Here is a 6,240-nt window from a genome sequence, read left to right on the forward strand (position 1 = left end):
AATCTCCTTAGAACTCGGCGAGTTGTTCATCAACTCGGCGAGTTGAGGACAGATCTGGTTTATCAGATAAAGGACAACTCGACGAATTGTTCATCAACTCGGCGAGTCGGATGAGTTTTCATGGGGCGTTCGAATGAGAGAAGAACTCGTCGAGTTGACGGCCCAACTCGACGAGTAGGGTCACGGATGAGGGAACTCACTAAGCTTTGTGCTTACAGTTTATAGTTTTGTTTTCAGGTACCTCTTCGTCGAAGGGGAAAGAGCTGGCGCGGTAGCGGCACATCATACACACACATTGATTTCCGCATCATGAGTTATTCTGGGATTTGTACTCTGACATTATTATGTTTTTACAAATTGGTTTCCGGACACGCGACATTTTTATGAAATGATATGATCAGTGAATGTTTTATTTCTAATGTTTGCTAAGTATATGTTTCAAAAATGAAATTTTTTTGGCTCGTATTTTGGGATGTTACAGCATGACCCATGCATGTCCTTCATCTAACTAGGTAAAAAAAATGAGAAAATGGCTTAAATCTCATGCATGACTCTTAGAACTCATTCAACTTCTAAATCCAGAAGATATAATTACAAAATGATCAAGGTGAGCCACAAAGTTGCAAACTTTATATCTTTCAACCATCCAAAACTTAACTATGGACCAAAACATACCATATAACCTAGATCTATAAGGAAGACATCACCAAGATGAGAACTTGAGAACTCACAAATGGTCCAGAAGATGCACACAAGGAGTAAGGATTAGTAGCTTGTTTGATCTATGCACAAGATTCCATTATTCTTCCTTCCAAGACCACAAAAACACCAAAATGATTCAAGAACTTAAATGCGAGGTTATGGTTTAGGTTTCTGAGTTTGGAGAGTGATGGAGGCTGAGGATGGACGAAATCTCAACCATCTCTTCCCTTAAATAGGGCCCAAGGCCCATAAATTAGGGTTTCTCCTAAAAGACGTTGGCACGTCGTGGCCAATACTTGTCTACGTTCATGTGACCTTAATGATCGGCGCACACCAAATGATATTGCCACGCCGTGGTGATGCCTTCACCACGTTGTGGCCACCTACAAATCCCAAAATAATAATTAAAGTTCATACCTGAAAATGGGTGTTACAAATTGTTTAATGCTTACACTTTTATATTAAATTTTTTTTAATAAATCCATGTAGTGCACGGGTCTCATCCATAGTTTAACCTATTAAAAAATAAATATATAATTGACCGATGAAAAATCTGTTAGAAATCTAAGAAATTTAATGAATGTTTGTTGAATTTGATATGTGGTTTTATGATTTGAAAATATTGTATTCAAATTGATGATTCATAATATATGATTTGTAATAATATGAACACGACTCCATAATATATGAATGGAATAAATCTCTTTTTTCTTATGTAACATTCAAGTGTTAGTATGTTTCCCTTTTAACCCCCTTTATGAAACATTTCTGTCTTTTTGGTCACTTGCTAATACGCGGGGGATACTCTCTGAGTACACTTAGTGTACTAACTCATTTTTGGAATGCGGGATTCACCCATGTACGCGGGGCGTACGTCTAGTACGCATGACGTACGTAATGTAGGGACAAACCCTAATTTTTAGGGTTTATGTCCTATTTAAGCAACTTATATCACACTTGGACCCTCTATTAATCAACCTCCACTCCCTTATAACCTAAAATCGAAACCCTAGCCTCCCATAGTGTGTTCTTGAGAATTGGAAGTAATTTTGTGTTGTTTTGTATGCATTAAAGAAGTTGTGATTGGTGACCAAGCTTTGGTTGAACTTGAGGTTGTAGATCCAGAATCTTCATCAAGTTTGCTAGCTCCAGAAGTGTTGGATTTGTGTCTAAGTCCATAACTATATTTGGTATGTACTTGACCCGGTTGTAGCATGGTCCTTTTGGGTTTCCTTCACCAAAGCAACTTGACAGGATGATTTATGGAGAAAGAGGATATTTTGGTTTATTAATATATTATATGAATAATATATTAAAAGAGAAACCATATTGTTTTAGTTAATATTGGTCAAGATTTAATTAAGAATTAATTTTGTGGCTAAAAGAGATTAATTAGATAAAGGGGACTTGTATTGCCAATTATAAGATAATTGGATTTGGGTTATGGATCCTTATGGATATAAGGGGGGACGAAATTAGGGTGGAAGCCCACCTTGAAATCGTCCAAGCCTTATTCCAGAAGGTTCCTTGGACTGCTTAAGGCCTAAGTTATCCAATTAGGGTTTTGGCTGAAACCCTAGCAGCTCAAGTATATAAGGAACCCTAGGGCTACAGAATTCGACTACTAGAAACCCTAAGGAGTTCTTAGAGTCGAAATTGTGCCTCCATTCTCTCTCTTCTAGATCATCTTCTTGCATTGGTGTTTGTAAGCCATTAGAGGTATTACACTTGTGATACTAGGCCCTCAAAGCTTGAAGATTCTTGCAACAATCAAAAGGTAAACATCTAAATCTGTTTTATATGTTATTTCGATTTTGATATGCTAGATCTAGGGTTTGTAAGCTTTGGATAATTTTGCATGTTCAATAGAGAAATCTGGATCCAAAGCTTTAGGGTTTTGCATGTGCACATAGGACTGTTCTTTTGCTCAAAACCCATCAAGAAGGGATAAAGTTCTTATCTTGGAACCTCTTTATGTTAGATTGAGATCAGGGCTTGTTTTTTAGCTTATTATGGTGTTTTGGGTTCTCCTTGGGAGTTTGAGTCCCTACATGAGCTAAGATGCTAGATCTTAACCCCTATGATGTTCCTTCTGTAAAAAGGTGCCATCTTGATGAATCTTATTGGTCCATGCATGAGTTAGAACCCTTATTATGGGTCTTAATGGACAAAATCGGGTTTTAAGGTCCCATTAAGGCATGAAAGATGATAAAGTTGCCAACTTTATGCATTAATACCTTGAAATGAAGTAGATCTGAGGTTTTGACGTTAAGAGCTTAAGTGGTTAAGACAAAGTTGGCCAAAAGGGACTCTGTCTGGTATGCGGGGCGTAATCCCTGATACGTTGCGCATACTGGGTCAACCACCCGCTTTTGAGTCAACACTCGTACGCCGTGCGTACGAGGAGTACGCCGTTCATACTCGGTGCAGTGGGCTTTCTTCGTTTGGGCCTTTTGGACTCGGGGTTATTTTGGGCTTTTCGGTTTTGGGCCTTGTTGGGCCATTGGACTTTTGACCTTGGGCCATGGATGGATTATGGGCCTTCTTGGGAATAGGTCCATGTTGATTTTAGGTCTGATTAGGAAGTTTGGCCATAATAGGCCTTGGGATGTCATTAAGGAATTTGGGCCTTTTGAGTAAATGGTTTGGACCTTGGTTTTGGGCCAAGTAAGAAAAAAAAGGTAAAATGGTATTTTAGCCTGGATATTGGACAAGTAATTTAGATTCTTGATTTTGGGTCGAGATCCAATTATTAATTGGATATTATTGATGATGTAGCGCGGGGCTTTTCTGGATCAGCAGACCGAGATTTTTATCTGAGAGATTCAGCGGTTTGTGGTGAGTTTCCTCACTGGATTTAGTGGTTCGAAGGCACCAATGCCGGCCCATGGTTAATTATGTTTAGGATGCTAGTTGTATGCGTTACTCTTGCATGTGTTATGTGTTATATGTATACCGGGTGGGGCCTAATACCGGGCGGGGCCTGATGATTATATTATATGCTATTTATCTTTGTGATTTTTGCATGTGTATATGTCTGTATAAATACCGGGCGGGGCCCAATGCCAGGCGGGGCTTGATGAATGACAGATCTGTTCCGAGCGGGGCTCGATGTCGAGCGAGGCCCGATGACGAGCGGGGCCCATTATATGTTTGATATGTATGGTATGTGGTATTTTGGGGAACTCACTAATCTTTGTGCTTACGGTTTTCAATTTATGTTTCAGGTACTTCTGGTTTGAAGGGGAAGAGCCAGGGATGATTATATTGCACACACCACATCGTTCTGCATTTTATATTACTCTGATGTACTTGTATGTTTATTGATACACTTTGATCCACCATGGTTTCTATGATGTTGTTTTGGATAATGGTTTTATTAATTTAAAAATCGAAACTTTTTTTTAGTCTTAATTTTTGGGACGTTACATCATATATGTAAATTGCTTTCCAGTAGCACTTTCTGGGTTGCCTCGTCTAATAACTTGCTCGGTGGTGGCTTCTCCTTTGCATATCTCTTATAATAGAGACAAATTTACTTTCATTATATTCATTTGACACTCTCATTACAACTCAAGAGTTTAAGAGTTTTTACTTTAGGTGTACTTATGATTTCAAATTTAAGTTAATTAATCACTACAATTCAAAACTTTTTGTAACTTATGGTATTATGGTATTAATTGGTAATGATTTTTTATTTTCCTCTTATTTGAATACATTGTAACTATATTAGTAATATATATAAGTAGGTTTTGCTCGTAAAAAAATTTCATGTGTTTAAAGATATTTTTGTGATTCTAATATAAACAGTTGAAAATTGAGTTTCGTCACATCAAAAATTATTGCAATACGATTTTTTCTTGGGATAAAAGTGTTTCTATATATCAAATATATGTTGATTTCAATATTCTATATGTATGATTTATAAGTATTTAATAAGTTTTTTTTATACAAATGTTATAGTACATGTTTTAGTGTTTTTATGCTATTAAAGGTTGTATTAATTTTTTATACTATTTGTTATTTGTTAGGGTCGAAATGTTGTAATAGTCGAAGTTTGTATTTAGGGTCTTCGAACATTTTTGTAATGTATTTTACTAGGGCATAATATTCGAAGCTTCATGTTTAGTCCTTAGTATATTTTTTGTACGCTTTTCTCTTCTATAAATAGGAGTGGTTACTAGTGTCTTAGTAACGAAGTCTTTACAGAATATTCATTGTACTCTGTAAAATTTGCAAAAGCGTAATAGAGCCAAACATATCATATTTACATCGGTGTTCAAATCTTTCAATTCTACTTTGAATTTACACTCTAATTCGTTCAATACTTGATTCATTGTCTCATCAATTGGTATCAGAGCAGGAATCATATCTCTGATCTGATTTTCACCTTGTTCAAAAGGTTTTTGAGTCAACTTTTTGATTCAAAAGTTTCCGCACTTTTTGAAAGTGAAAAATTGTTTAGATCTAAGTCTGTGATTCGATTCTGCACTTAATTCATTGAATCGAGTGTTCTAAGAGTGATTGTGATTTGAATCATATAGTTTGTTGTCAAATTCTCAAAGTTTCTTCAAAAATTCTCAAGGATCTATTCCGTACAACAATGGCGTCATTCAATCTGAATTCCATGACTTCATTTTCTCATCTTCTAGGATCATCCACCAAAATTCCTATGCTCATCCCTGAGTATTACGATCAGTGGGCTGATCATATGCAGGATTATCTCAATGGATTGGATGAAGAACTGTGGAATTGCATTTCTGGCAATCTCAATCCACCATCGAATGTTCAACCAATTGGTTCTTCCTCTGGAAACTCTGAAGTTGAAAATCAATCTGATCGTCTGAAAAAGCTGGAGAAAAGGTGTGTAAGAGAGCTAAGAGGAGCTTTGCCTCCAGTTGTTTACAACTACGTGAGGAGTTGTACAACTGCAAAGGAAATCTGGAACAATCTCAAGGAAAATTTTCAGGGAAGTGAGAAGACGAAAGTTAATTCTGTGAAGCAATGTTTAGTGGAGCTGAAGGACTTCAGACAGAAAAATGGTGAAACAATTGAAGTTTATTACGATCGTCTTAATGAATTGATATATCGATGCAATCGATATGGTATCACCAGATCAGCCATGGAATTCAATCTGATATTTGTTATGGGACTTCGAAAGGAATGGCGTAGTGTGAGCATGATGGTGAAGAATCAACAGAGCTTTGATACGTCAACATTGAATGACTTGTACAACCAACTTAAGACTCATGAAAGCGAAGTGAACGAAATAGCTGAAGAATCGAAGGCTATGTTGGGAGGTCCACTAGCTTTGGTTTCGAAGATCTCTGAAAAAGATGCTGAGAAAGATGCTCCGGATGAAGATGAAGGGTTCATCATGAACTCAGATGATGAGGCAGTTGCCTTTTATTCAAACAATCATGTGAAAAAGTTCTTCAAAAAGCCTTTCAATCCGAAGGCAAAGTCGTCTGAGACAAAAGGGAACTTTCTGAGTAAAAGTGTTGGGGAAGAGAAAAAGAAAGATGAGATGAAAGATTC

This window comes from Lactuca virosa, chromosome 7, assembly GCF_052849685.1.
Source record: "Lactuca virosa cultivar CGN04683 chromosome 7, Lactuca_virosa_CGN04683_v6, whole genome shotgun sequence".
NCBI lineage: Eukaryota > Viridiplantae > Streptophyta > Magnoliopsida > Asterales > Asteraceae > Lactuca > Lactuca virosa.